This window comes from Hibiscus syriacus, unplaced genomic scaffold (assembly GCF_006381635.1).
Source record: "Hibiscus syriacus cultivar Baekdansim isolate YM2019G1 unplaced genomic scaffold, ASM638163v2 tig00110339_pilon, whole genome shotgun sequence".
In the NCBI taxonomy this organism is placed as follows: Eukaryota; Viridiplantae; Streptophyta; class Magnoliopsida; order Malvales; family Malvaceae; genus Hibiscus; species Hibiscus syriacus.
This window is the reverse complement of record NW_024062692.1, coordinates 743,319-759,051: the sequence shown is the minus strand read 5'-3', so window position 1 is coordinate 759,051 and position 15,733 is coordinate 743,319. Positions and strand designations below refer to the sequence as shown.

Here is a 15,733-nt window from a genome sequence, read left to right as displayed (position 1 = left end):
TGTCTTCTAAAGCTGTAATTCAATACAATTCAATTGTAAAATTTCTAAAACATGTAAACAAATTAATTCGTTCATGATATATCAGTCCCATAATCAACATGAACTTATTAAAAAGAATACGAGCTCACAGTACGCCGAAAACCGCATGTCAGATCAATACAATTCCCAATAAACTAGTACCAACAGTCTCTTAGATTGAGCCTAGCGATTTCACTATGTCGATACCTACAACCAATTCCCTGATTTAAAGAAAAACCAACACAAGAAGATAAAAAATATTTAGCCTAGGACCCTATTTCACTTATATTCTGATGGTCTGAATATCTTTCACAAGGAGTACTAAAAGTTTTGATTAAGAAGAAAGAAAGAAAATTAGATGGTTTTGGTTCAAAACTAACACTGAATATCCAGATCATTGACATGCAGTTCGAGAAACACAAATATTTCAACAAAAAAACATACAATACGAGCTGAAAATGGGAAAGTGCGAAAGAGAAATAGCTTACTTCCGGATAGCCCAAAAGAAAAAATAAATACCTTCTTGCAAGTGAGGGGACAGATTAAGAAATAAACGCAATCGGTGTTGCGTTCCAGCAATTCTTCCTCCATTTTTTCTTTGTAAATAAAAAACTTAAAGACAAAGCACTGCTTGGGTTGACAATTTTACATTGGGGAAAATTGAAGAACAAAAATCAAACGAGAGGTGAATGCGCTGTTTGAGATTTCATTATATTTGATCATCTGTTGGAAAATCTTTAAGCACAATGATTAAACGAAGAAATTATTATATGCCATTTATACAAAATATTTCCAGCTTTGTTGGTGACTTTCAACAATGATACTTAGTTCATCTTAGCAGTATTTGTAAACTCTGCATTTCTAACCCAATTTTTTTCTCACAAGCATTTCATCGAACATCTATGCTTCACCTGAGATGACATGTATCTAACATTACACCTTGAATCATTGATGGTCCCGGTAGTCCCTTGGTCGAATCTTATATCAATAGACCCTTATTCAAGTCAGCACCTCCTCATAATTCAAAGTTAGATTAGAATTTCCCATGCATCCCCGACTGAAAAGTTACGCTGAAAATTAGGAGAGAGAAGCGAAAAAGGAAATTTGAGATCGAAAAGGAATTTGGGGTTTAGAATAAAATTTAGGACTGTGTTGCAAGTTTTAAAAGTTGGGAAACCTAAATGCAAGCGCCTGAAAAGTTCAGTGACCATATTGCAAACGGACTAAATATTGGGGGACTGTATTGCAAGTTTTAAAAGTTGGGGACCTAAATGAAAGCTTTAGAAAAGTTCAGTGACCATGACTATACTTTACCTTAAGTTTAATTACTATTTTAAAATATCTAAAATTTAAATAGTAAAAAATTATTTCGACATAATTTAATGAATATTTATGTATTTAACATAATTTTTGTTTACACAAATACACAAGGAAATAATCGTGGCAACTTGTAAATACTAAAATAATGGTCAAACCTCTAAAACAAGGGTAATTTGTAAGAAATCCTCCCTCGCGGTTGATTTCATTCCATATCAAACTTGCAGTTACTAAACTTGAGGTGACAATGAGAGAGCACATCAAATCCAAGTTTCAAACTCATTAACCAAACCAATCAAACACAGAGAATCCAAAAAAAAAAAAAACCAATGGCACAGGCACAACCAGAAGAAAACCCTGAAAAAGAAGCCATAGAAAACTTGGAAATCAAAGATGCAATGGCAGCAACAGTGAAAACAGATACCAGTTGTAGCAGTAGTAGTACTATTGGTAGTAGCAACAATGGTGTATCCTCTAAATTCAATGCTCATGCACCAGAGTTCGTGCCGAGATCGCAAACCCAAGTCCCTGTTCCGGGTTAATATTACCCTTGTTTCCACTACATCGGTGGTTCTGGTGTTGCTGCTGCTGGCTCGTCTGATTGGTTCTTTGTGGATGATCAAGACCGTGCTGCTGCTTGTTTGATCTTGAATCCTAATCTCTCGGTCCCCCATTGTTCTTCCAAGAATATGCTCACAGACGATCTTCTCATGAAGATCATCAAACAGGTGGAATACCAGTTAAGTGACATGATTCTTCTTGCAAACAAATCGTTGTCGAAACAAATAAGTAAAGATCCCGAAGGATATGGTAAGGGAAACTTGTGGTGGTTCTTGTTTTCAATTTAAAATATGGTTTTCACCCTATATGTATTGCCTGTGTTTTTAGTTCCCATATCTTTGATTGCTTCTACAAAGAAAATCAAGTGCCTCGTCAATGCCAATCAGTTTCTGGCTCAAGCACTGAATCATTTAATTACTTTAGTTCCTTTGGTTTTCTCAGACAGTTCTCAAACAGGAAAGAGCATTGATTTGCATGGATCATTTAATTACTTTTGTTCTTTTCATGTTCCTGAAAGGTTGTGAGTGGTGACGGTAAGAATGTTATACGTAACCACCCTTTCACTGAAAAAGACAGAGAGGAAGTGCAGTCTCGTACCATCGTTGTAAAGAATTTGCCAGAAGATCACTCTCATCAGAACCTTGACAAAATTTTTAATGTTGTTGGGAGGTTGTTTTTAATAACTTTTCTATTTCAGGTTTCTAATATGTTCTGTTGCAGTACATACTAATGGTATGTTGATACAGTGTGAAGAACATCCGAATATGCCATCCCCAAGAATCCTATTCTTCCAACTTGAAAACTGATTTTTCGAAGCGTAACAAGGTCTGAACTATGGAATCAAACCTGTTTTCTTGTGTAAACCTTGAACTTGTTAAACAATTTCCCTTAGTTAATTCCTTTTCTGTTTCCATTTTCCTTTAAGCTACATGCACTTGTGGAGTTTGATTCAGCACAGGGTGCGGAGAAAGCGGTAAGTCAACGAATTGATGCCTGCTCGAGTTTACTTCAGTTCAGCATCTGTAATGTCATTTTCAGCACTGCTTGTTTATATGGAGCAGGTTGAGAAGTTTAACGATGAAAGGAATTGGAGAAAGGGCCTCAGAGTAAGGTTGCTGCTCTCACGGTATCTCTAAATTAGATGTTCATAGTATTTTTGCCTTTCATGTATGATTCAAGCTTGAAATGAAAAATGCAGCCAAAATCCGTTCTTTCAAGCAGAAAATCAGAATTTGACGGAGTATTAGACGAGGACGATTCATTAGTGAACGAAAACGACAATTCTTCTCAGCGAAGCAACACTGAACCAACAGAGGATATTGCAGTGGATTCGAAGAAAGGGAGGGGTAAAGTGCTAGAAAAGGGCCGCCAGCGCATTCAAAACCCGAGGTTTGCATCGTCTCCAACGCCTACCAACGCAGTCCACTGTGAAACATCCGGCATATGTACAAGGGCCACATAATGCCGGATGGAACCAAGGGTTTCACCATGGGGAGAGGCAAGCCATTGGCTTCACCTGTCAAGTAATGGATCACAGTGGCACATTCTTTCCCTTTTTTAGATCAATAGTCATTGCATTCGATGAGATGAGATACGACCTTGATGAAATTATGTCACCTTAATTCTTTTTTGTTCTATCTTTTTATTGAGACAACATGCTTTGACACCGATCAACAGTCCACCCTATTGGAAAAGTCAATTAAAGGGGCGGCTAAATTGATTGCAAAGGGGGTGGGCACCGTCTGTGCATTTTTTCAACAAAGGAGATACCGAATTCGGTGCCCCAATTTTTTATTGAAATAGAAATAGGGTTAATTACAAGATTAATCTCTAAGCTTCAACAATAAATACCCTAGCTCATTTAGCTTCAAAACCATCCCAAATCATTTCTTTCTCCCGAAACTAAAGAGTTTAGAGAGTTTTCTTGTGAGTTGTGAGTGTTTTGTAAACACCTGTAAATTTTCTCTCTTTAGTAAAAGATCTACAACAGTCTGGAGACGTAGGTACAATTGGTTGAACTCTGTTATCAATTTCGGGTATTATTTTTCCAATTTTATTTCACATTCTCACTAATCTGGTTATAAAGACATTACTCGTTTATTTCCCAACAACTGACAATCAGAACTTTTGATTGTGAATTTTGTCAATTTTTTGCGAGGTTACTATTTATTACTATTCATATGAATAGTGAATTTTGTGAATAGTAAATATTTTGTCGGCGATACGAATTTGTCGATGGAGGTGTTCTAATACACGGAGGTTCGCAGAAATTGCCAGAAACGAACCAAACGAAGCCAGATTCGAGTGGGAGCGATGGCTGCAGACGAAGGGAAGGTGAAAATTGAAAAGTTCGATGGTGCGGACTTTGACTTTTGGAAGATGCAGATTGAAGATTTTCTGTACCAGAAAAATCTATATCAACCTCTCTCAGGAAAGTAACCAGAGGGCATGAAGAATGAAGATTGGGCTCTTCTCGACAGACAAGCCCTCAGAGTTATCTGACTGACGTTGTCCCGAAATGTTGATTTCAACATAGCAAAGGAAGGAAAAGACCACGACGGGTCTTATGGCGGCTCTCTCCAGTATGTATGAGAAGCCATCGGCCTCAAACAAAGTTCACTTGATGAGGCGATTATTCAATTTGCGGATGGCGGAAGTGGTATCAATGACTCAATACCTGAATGAACTCAACACAATCACAACCCATTTGAGTTCCGTGGAAATTGAATTCGATGATTAAGTTCGAGCTTTAATTCTCTTATCATCTCTATCAGACAGTTCTAATGCTACTGTTACAGAAGTCACCAGCTCGTCGGGAAACAACAAATTAAAATTCAACGATGTTCGGGATATGGTATTGAGCGAAGAAATTCGACGGAGAGAATCGGTGAAACATCAACCTCCTCAGCCTTGCACACGGAGTCTAGAGGGAGAACTTCAGAAAGAAATTCAAATCGTGACAGATCCAAATCCAGAAGGGGAAAATCAAGAACGAGAAAGAAAGATTTTACCTGCTATAATTGTGGCAAGAAGGGTCACTTTAAAAGAGATTGCCGAGCACCGAAGAAAGATACCGACGCGCAGGAATCTGCCAACATGACAGAGGAGACAGGTGATGCCATGATTCTAAGCGTCAATAGTCCGATTGAATCATGAATCTTGGATTCAAGGGCATTTTTCCACTCCACCCCATGCCAAGAAATCATGGAGAACTATATCAGTGGTGATTTTGGGAAGGTTCATCTAGCTGATGATGAAACCTTGAAGATCGTCGAAAAATGAGACGTCCGATTAAAGTTGCCAAACCAGACCACCTAGAAGCTGAAAGGAGTGAGACATATTCCTAGCCTCAAAAGAAATATGATTTCTGTTGGATAGCTTGATGGAGAAGGATATTGTACAACCTTTTCAGGTTGTGAATAGAAGATTACCAAAGGAGCATTCGTCATTGCTCGTGGTAAGAAGATTGGTACTCTCTATGTAACCTCAAACATGGAGAATATCATTGCAGCAGTAGATGCTGATGGAAAATCAAACCTATGGCACCAAAAGCTTGGCCATATGAGCGAGAAAGGGATGAAGACACTTTTGTCAAAAGGGAAGCTGCCGGATCTAAAGAATGTAGATGCCGAACTATGTGAGAATTGTATATTTGGCAAACAAAAGAAAGTAAGTTTTGCAAAGATTGGCAAGACACCAAGGCTAAAAAGTTAGAGTTGGTTCATACTGATGTATGGGGACCATCTCCAGTTCCATCCCTTGTAGGCTCACTATATTATGTCACATTCATCGATGATTCTACAAGGAAGGTGTGAGTTTATTTTCTAAAGAAGAAATCAGAAGTCTTTAATACCTTCAGAAAATGGAAGGCCATGGTGGAAAATGAGACTGGTTTAAAAGTCAAGCGGTGAGGTCTGACAATGGAGGAGAATACAAAAATAGTAGATTAAGAGATTTCTGCGCAAACAATGAGATTAAGATGGAGACAACAATTCCCATGACACCGCAACATAATGGCGTAGCAGAGCGCATGAACAGAACTATGAATGGACGTGGCAAAAGCATGAGGATACATTCCGGCTTGCCCAAATTACTATGGGCTGAAGCTATCAACACTACAGCTTACCTGATCAATCGTGGGCCCTCAGTTCCCTTGGATGGTAGAATACTAGAGAAAGTTTGGAGCAGAAAAGAAATAAACCTTTCACACTTAAGAGTGTTTGGTTGTATTTTTTATGTACACATAGATTCTGCTGAAAGAAGCAAACTTGATTCCAAGTTCAACAAATGTGTCTTTGTTGGTTATGGTGGTGATGAGTTCGGTTATCGGTTTTGGGATTACGAAAATCGAAAGATCATCAGAAGCATAGATTTCATTTTTAATGAGAATGTGATGTACAAAGACATGTCAACCATAGAATTAAATAGCTCCAATACCAAAGTTGAAACAAAAGAATTTGCTGAGTTCGAGGAGATTTCTGGAAATGATGTTCAGATCAATCCTGAAGCAGTTCAAGAAGAACCACGCACACCAGAACTTAAACGCTCCTCCAGAATTCCTAAACCAACCAGTGTTATTCGCCTTCTTTGCATTACTTGTTGCTATCTGATAATGGTGAACCAGAGTGCTATGATGAAGCAATGCAGGTGGAGGATTCAGTCAAGTGAGAGTCTTCTATGAAAGATGAGATGAACTCGCTTATGTCAAATCAGACGTAGGAATTAGCTGAATTACCACCAGGCAAGAAAGCGCTCCATAACAAGTGGATTTACAGGATCAAAGAAGAGCACGATGGGAGCAAATGCTACAAAGCAAGATTGGTTGTGAAAGGCTTTCAGCAAAAAGAAGGTATTGACTACAATAAAATTTTCTCTCCAGTCGTGAAGCTGTCTACAATAAGACTGGTGTTGAAAATTGTAGCTGCAGAGAATCTACATCTTGACCATTTAGATGTGAATACAGCTTTCCTTCATGGTGATTTGGAGGATGAAATCTATATGAGGTAGCCATAAGGCTTCATAGAGGTAGACAAGAAAAACCTGGTATGCATGTTGAAGAAGAGCTTGTATGGTTTAAAACAAGCTCCTAGACAGTGGTACAAGAAGTTCGATAGCTTTATGAGTAGCAGTGGTTTTACCAGATGCCAAGCAAATCATTATTGCTACATCAAGAGGTTTGACAACAACTTCATTATTTTATTATTGTACGTTGATGACATGCTCGTTGCAGGCTCAGACATGCAAGAGATTATAAACTTGAAGCAAAAATTGTCGAAGCAGTTTTCTATGAATGATCTGGGCGCTGCAAAGCAGATTCTTGGGATGAGTATTAAAAGAGACATAAAGTCGGGGACTTTGATGTTATCACAGACTGAGTACATCAACAAAGTTTTCTCTAGGTTCAACATACAAGATGCTAAACCAGTAAGTACATCTTTAGGTGTTCATTTTAGACTCTCCAAAGAATTTTCACCAAAGGTGGAGGAAGAACGTGCACACATGGTGAAGGTGCCGTATGCCTCAGCAATTGGAAGTATGATGTATGCCATGGTTTGTACTATACCAGATATTGCTCATGCAGTGGGAGCTGTTAGTAGGTACATGAATAATCCGGGCAAGGTACACTGGGAAGCAGTCAAATAGATCCTCAGATATCTACGGGGTATCACAAATAAAACACTTTGTTTCAAAGGGGAGATACGATATTGACAGACTATGTAGATGCTGACTTAGCCGAAAATGTTGGCATCAGAAGGAGCACTACAGGGTATGTCTATACTCTAGGAGGAATCGCGGTGAGTTAGGTTTCTCAACTACAGAAGATAGTTGCTCTCTCCACAACTGAAGCAGAATATGTCGCTGTTACGGAAGCCAGCAAGGAGATGGTTTGGCTCCAAAGTTTCTTAGAAGAGTTAGGCAAGAAACAAGAAAACAATGTCTTGTATTGCGAAAGTCAAAGTGTTATCCATCTAGCAAAGAATCTGGCTTTTCATTCTAGGACGAAACACATACAATTGCGATATCATTTTATCCGATCTCTTCTGGAAGATGAGATTTTGAAACTTGAAAAGATTAGTGAAGCTCAAAATTCGGCAGACATGTTGACAAAGACGGTGACCACAGACAAACTGAAATTGTGTTCAACTTCAGTTGGCATGCTAGAGTGACAAAACCAGAAATGCTGTTGCATTGATCGAGGTGTGAAGACATTAAAATTAGTCTTCAAGTGGGAGATTGTTGGAAAAGTCAATTAAAGGGGCGGCTAAATTGATTGCAAAGGGGGTGGGCACCGTCTGTGCCTAATTCGGTGTCCCAATTTTTTTTATTGAAATAGAAATAGGGTTAATTACAAGATTAGTCCCTAAGCTTCAACTATAAATACTCTAGCTCATTTAGCTTCAAAACCATCCCAAATCATTTCTTTCTCACAACACTAAAGAGTTTAGAGAGTTTTCTTGTGAGTTGTGAGTGTTTTGTAAACACCTGTAAATTTTCTCTCTTTAGTAAAAGATCTGCAGCAGTCCGGAGACGTAGGCACAATTGGCTGAACTCCGTTATCAATTTCGGGTATTATTTTTCCGCTTTTATTTCGCATTGTCACTAATCTGATTATAGGAAAATTACTCGTTTATTTCCCAACACAACCATCATCAAGTGTGACTCTCCACTCAAATCAAAAAGCATGAATCGTTCATTTAATCACAACAATAAATATAAAAATATACTAAAATCTATCAATAATATGAAAATGTGGATGTTATGATTTCGATTTGTTAAATTAACATGTAAATATTCTAAAAATTGTAATTCCTTTTTCTTCCAAAGATGGTATATATGTCGAAAGATTCAAAGCTGATAAGATTGAGCCCTTCACCATACTCTTGAATCTTCACAGCCCAAACATCTATTAATTTTAAAATACTGATTGGCAACCACACTTGCATTTATGATTAAGAACTAAATTTGGCAGACATGCACGAAGGATGAACAACGGCCAAGTTTATTTTTTAATGAAAAAGGAGAAGATAATTAAAGCTTATGTGAAGGTAGTTGCCGACTAAGATGTGTGATCACAATGTCATGGAACAAACTGCGAATTGAAGGAGTCATGGGATGACGACCCAATTGCACTCTTCATTCATTGCACTAATGGGCTGCAATCTCTGACCAGAACCGATTAGTAGGAATAGATGCATGATTTTATGTTAGGAGTTGATTTTTTAAAATTAAAAAAAAAACCAAATTATAAAATTTTAGATATAAAATTAAAATTTTAATAAAAAATACATTAAAAATTAAAATATATAATAACTTTAAAAATTTAAAGGCAATTGCCTTACCTGCCCCTCGGTTCATATACGTAGGATAGGGAAGTAGTTTAGAATTAAGGTGGAACTCGGAGATTGGTGGTGAAGGGCTGGAGGCCGTGTATTCAATATATTCTAAGTGTATAAATTTATATATTAATAATATAATGTAAATGTTTAATTATTTTAATTATTTTATAAAATATCTCCTTGCACTTAAATCATGATTATGTTAAAATTAAGTAATATAAATATATTAAATACAAACCTGTTCTACGCTTTATTTATGGCGATAATATATTTTAAGACATTTTTTATTAAATGATACACAAATAATATTATTTATTAAAATGATATTTTTTTATTACAAAGACACGGTCGTGTAGAAACGTCTTTCAAAAGATGCGTGACAAGCATCGAAATTGTCAAATAAATTAAGCCTTTTTCTCAATTAAATAAACTAAGAATGTAGTATATAGAACAAAGAGTCGATCCATAGGGACTTAAAAATTTTCAACATTGGTTTGAATTGATCTTGATTCAAGAAAAATGTAAAACGAAAATAAAGGGGATTTAGTAAAATAATTTGAATAAATTGAAATAAATAAAAATAATAAAAATATATGATTCAAAATAATTATTACGAGAGATAGCCTCCACATTCGCTTCACCTCAATTTGTTTTGATCACTGAAATATATTTTACTTCGGGATTTTTGCCGGTTACAGTCTACAAGGTTTAACCCTTGTAACTTGCTCTTCTCTCTTGTGAACTAATTTCCAAAGCCAATCCTTGGAATTTAATCCTTGTTTGGATTAACAACGGCTATAGATGTTACACCAATGCTACTTTAAGTGCTGAAAAAGCCCATTCTCAGATTATGGTGTCTCAATGAGAGTCGAACTTGATCTTGATTTCTCTTAGCAGACTACCGCTAAATTTATTCTTTGAAAGTTGATACAAGCTGATTCTTCTCTCCAACGATAAATCAAAACAACATATAAGCCAAAGTGCACTCTTTGAATTAAAAGTGTTGAGATATTTAAAGGAAGGGTTGATTGTCAATCCTAATTTGTAGAAAATCAAGAAAAATACTTGAAGGTATGAAGCATTTTTCAATTATCATGAACCGAATTGAGTTGTTTCTTATCTTTTTGCTAATTGGAGTTTAGCTAAGCATGAATTGGATCATGGTTAGCATTGTGAAAAGAAAATAATGAAAGAAAAATAGAATTTTAATAAATAGTCAAGGATATATAAATTACAATATGAGTTCAAAGGTTGAATATAAGGGGTATTTATAATCCGGAAGTTTTAAGTAAATCAAATGACTAATTCCTAATCAAATTAAAAATCCTACCAAGAGTACTAATAAAATAACTAATTCCTAAATAAAATAATAATAAAATAATCAAACTAAAAATCCTAAATAAAATAATAATAATAAAATAATCAAACTAAAAATATCTAAAAGATTTATAAAAAAGATAAAAATAAAAATTTAAGTCTTGTACTTATGATTTAATTCTGCTTAATCTTAAGGACAACCTTATGCTAGGTAAATTTTAATTAAATATTAAAGATAATTCCACTCGTCTTCTAGAAGATGTTAACTTGACCATTGAAATCTGCTACTTTTTGGGGGTAATTAATCCAATAAAGCTCATGTCCAAAATAAACCCATAATAAAGATAAATCAGTAATATCAAATCAAAAAATAAATAGTAAATAACAATAAATATATGTAATATTAAAAACTAATCAAATTCCCCATCAATTATTCAATGCTTGTCCTCAAACATACTTCATTCCCTATTTTCATCACTTACCAAAGATTCACTCAAAAGTTTATGTCAAATCTCAAGTTCATGCATGAGTTGAAAAACTTAGACAAGATAATCAAATAAAAGTGACAAGTTAATCCAATGAACAACAATTAACCAAATGAATAAGGGTTAGGTATGCATAGCTATTTTACTTTTGAGATGAAATCAAACCAAGTTTAGTTTGCTCATGAGAAGCGATTGGCGGAGTGTGAGTTTTATTTGCCTCCCATTTTGCATCACTCACTCTTTTTTTATTCAAGCGTTTATTTCTTCTCTCTCTCTTTTGTTTTTCATTTTTTAATTACCCCCCCTTCTCTGCCTTTCTCTATATATTTTTTAAACTATTTAGTCTCAACTCGTCACCGAACCTTTAAACTGGAAAAGAGATGACAACTCAAGCACCTCGTCCCGATTCTCCAATTCGATGACATTTAAACGATCTACCACTCAAATCGTCTCACAAAGTTATACACTTGAAGATAACATTAATCACTAGAGAAATAAGCACAAGCTCATATTTAAGCAACACTAATAATTATACCACAAGGTTAAAGACTTTTATCAAATCATCTTATTGACTCAAATCAATTATTCATGCATAACAAGATCAACTCAAACTTGTAAACAAGGGATTATGACAAAACTAACATGTCAACCAAAGAAAGCAACATAAGCATCGAAATATCCCATTAAACCAACGTGAATAAGCCAAGTGGAATTCTCACTCTACCCCCACTTAAAGTGTATTGTCCCAATACAAAAATTAAAGCATATGAGAAGGAATAGAGATACTCCTCGTGTCTAGTGATGACGTGGTCGTGACCTTGACGAATGGGCGGTGGTGGAGGCGCGGGAAACCAGATCTTCTCCAGATTTGTTCGATTGAAAATATTTAGAATATATGAAAAATTCAAAAAATAAAATAAGTAAAAACTAAGATAAATAAATTAAATAAATTGAAAATGAATAGAAACTAAACGAACTAAAATAAAATGGGTTGCCTCTCATCAAGTGCTTTGTTTAACGTTGTTTAGCTAGACGACCTGAATCAGACTACAGGTTCCTCCAAAATAATGTCCTCGATCACACAAGCTTGATATTTTTCTTTGTAAGGCTTCAATCATTTACCATTTACTTTGAAACAAACTCTTGAATCGTCTTAAATTTTAATTGCGCCATGGAGAAATACTTGAGTCACAGTAAAAGGTCCTGACCACTTTGTCCGCAATTTTCCTGCAAAGATTTTCAATTTAAAATTAAAAAGTAGTACTTTTTGACCAACATTAAAAATTAAAATGAAATTCGATGATCATGAAAATCTTTAGTTTTATCCTGATATATTTGTGCACTGTCGTAAGTGTTGCGAAGAATTTTTTCAAGCTCTTGAATGTTCAATTTTCTTGCTTCGCAAAATTGCATCCATCTCCATATTGCATTCTTTAACCGCCCAATAAGCTTTATGTTCCAATTCAACCGGTAAGTGACACTGTTTACCAAAGACTAGGCGATACGAGGGCGTGTCGATGGGACCTTTGTAAGCGGTACTGTTATCACCATTTTCAACCCTATTTATTATTGTTATTGTTAAAAATAATAAAATATTATTATTATTATTATATTTTATTACAAACCTAATATTGAAATCTATTTCCAGATCAATTACAAAGCCCAAACTCGGACCTAATTACAAGCCAAAAAAACCTAACCTAACCCTAACCCCTCTTTATCAGCCGCTGTTGCCAGAAAAAATTCCAGCCGCTGACCAGTTCGCCCCACGTCCAGTTGCGTCAATGTCAAGCCTAGCCAAGTCAAATTATCAAAAATCTTACCAAAACTCGAAAAATCCATGGAATTTAAAACTCAAATTATAACAAATAGTAAATTTCAGGGATTAGGTTTTTCTTTTTTATTTTTTATCCATGTAATATTTGGGTATAAAAACCCAAAAACCAATGTAAAAAGGGATTTTCCCTTCAGATTTGAATAAATAAAGAGAAAAAAAAATTGAAGATAAACTTTTTTAGTTTAAAAAAACAAAGAGTAAGGGAACCAAATAGTTACCTGAGAGGGGAGTCAAACAGGGGGTTATTCATCGGCATGGTGGTCGAAGATTAGGCCTGTAAATGAACTGAACGTTCAACGAACCGTTCATGAACTATGCAGAGGGAAGTTCATTTATGTTCGTTTATTTATTAAATGAACGAGCATGAACAAGATTTTGCATTCGTTTAATTAAATGTACGAACATGAACAAAGGGCTCGTTCGTTCATTTACGTTCTTGAACGTTCGATTATATGTTCATTTATGTTTGTTCATTTATGTTCGAACAGAGGGCAAGTTGAATATGTTACGAAGATTATTGAAGTTGTTTGGATTTCAGAAGATTGTTTTGTTGAACAAATTAACTTTAAGACTTTATTATGTTCATATAACTTATTTATGATTTATGTATGTTTTTTTCGTATTCGAACAAATTAACTCTAAAGTTACAGGTTATATTAATGAATTTTAAGTTGTTATTCTTGTTGTTTACTTTTCTTTACATTCATTTGTTGTGTTCGAATAAGTTTGTTTTTTGTGTTTGTGTTGTTTATGTTCGTTTATGTTCATTTATTATGTTTGTTTATGTTCGTTTGTGTTTGTTTATGTTCGTTTATCATTTAAATGAACGAACATGAACAAAATTTTTTTGTTCGTTCATGTTCGTGTTCGTTTATGTTCGTTTATTTATTAAATGAACGAACATGAACATACCTCCGTTCGTGTGCGTTCGGTTTGTTTACAGGCCTACCGAAGATAGAGGAGCCGAAGCGATGAGGTATTTTTTTGGATATTTAGGAGTTTGATTAGGTGATTTAGGCCCAAGATCTGAGGAATTTTTATTTGGGTTCGGTTGGGATTTTCGGCCACCATGGGTGGCGGTTGGAGCAGCGGGGGAATGTCTCTATAAGGCTAGTTGGGAGACAGGGAGAGAGAGTTGGGGAGAGCTTTTTGACTTATTTTTTTTCAAAAGAATTGGTGAAAATGAAGAAAAAAGAGAGAATTATGTTATATAAGAGTTTTGGGTTATTCACGCTTAGGTTTCTTTAGTTTTAGCGTGTTTTTGCTCTTTGGTCACATGCGAGGACCAAATTTTTTATTTCCCCTTTTTTACTCATGCTATGTATTGATTGGGTTAATCACGCTTAGGTCCCCCTAATTTTAGCGTGTTTTTGCAATTTGGTTACATGTAGTGATTATTTAATTTAATTTTAATTTTAATGGTCTGATTTTACAATTTTTGCATTTTTTAATGGTGTATTTTAGGCTTGAAAAATGGATAATTATTTTTTAATACCTATAGTTTCAGCGTGTTTTTATAATTTAGTCACTAACTTATTTTTTATTTTATTTTAATTTAGTCCCTTTATATTTAATTTGTTAAGATCTTGATTAAAATTCGTATTTGTTTGTTTATTTTATTTTTATTTTATTTTTCTGCATTTTATTTTTTATTAGTTGTTTGATACTTTAAAATGCATGGTTATTTTATATTCATATTTATTTAATTTAGTTATCCTTTAAGAATTTGTGTGTTAATTAAGTTCTTTAAGTGAAAATTTTGATTTAGTAATTAGAGTTTCACCTTAGACTTAATTAGGGAACAATTCGATTATAGTTTTCACTTAAAATGCTTGATTACTCGAGTCGATTGTTTGAATCCTGAAATTGTTAATCATTAATTAATATTTTTTAAAACTTATTTAGTTTAACCTCTTTATTGTTTTAGTTAATTTGAACAATTATTAAAAATTTGATTTATTGGCTAGTCCTTAAAATTTAGGTGTTATTGATTTATTCATTTTACTTTAATTTACTTACACTAAGGTCTCTAAACTATAAAATTTTATATTTAGGTTTCTAGGATTTAGTTCTCTTATTTTTAGCCTTTTTATTTTTAATTATACTTTTAAGTTAACATAATCAATTTGGATAATTAGAGCCTCCACTTCTTGTTAGATTTCAAGCTAGTCCTTTTAATTTAGGGAATAATCTGAGTTGGCCCTTGCCTAAATGCTCAAGGGACCATCTCGATTATTCAATTTAATAATTGGTTAAAGTCAAGTAGGATTAATATTAGAGCCTACATATTTTAGGTTTATGCCTTTAGGTTCTTTAATTATCCATAATTTGATACTTTAAGATAGAGAAAGCCTTAATCTATATTTAGTTTAATTAGGGTTAATAATAAAGTGTTTGATTGAATTATGTTTTAAAACCTAAGGCAATGTTCACTTATTAAGGAGTTAATAGTATATCTCCCGCAAGTATGCTCAAGGGGTGACTACTGGTGATTCTCGAAATAGGTCGACATCTTTTCAAAGACCGCATCATGATTTCTAAAATATCGAGGCAATATCTAGTTATCAAGTGCAATAGCTGATCTCCCACATTTATGCTAGGGGCGAATGCTACTGGCTTTAATAAATGAATACCCTTTCAACTTTGCATCTGTAATGATATTTAAATTAAATAAAGTTTGAACTCAAAAATTTTGTTTCTAAATATAGGGTAATCAACTTGGTACCAAATTTTGGACGTTGTGGGAGTACTAATCCTTCCCCACGTGTAACCGACTCCCGAACCTATTTTTTAGTTTTTACAGACCCTAAAACTTAGTATTTGATAAAAAAAAAAATGTTTTATTAAAATACCCAATTTTT

The 15,733-nt window shown here is 34.5% G+C and overlaps 1 pseudogene; it reads left to right on the top strand.

The window, feature by feature from the left end:
• The first annotated feature begins 1,664 nt into the window (after nucleotides 1-1,664).
• On the top strand, nucleotides 1,665-3,436 carry LOC120120508 (annotated as a pseudogene).
• Nucleotides 3,437-15,733: the final 12,297 nt, after the last annotated feature.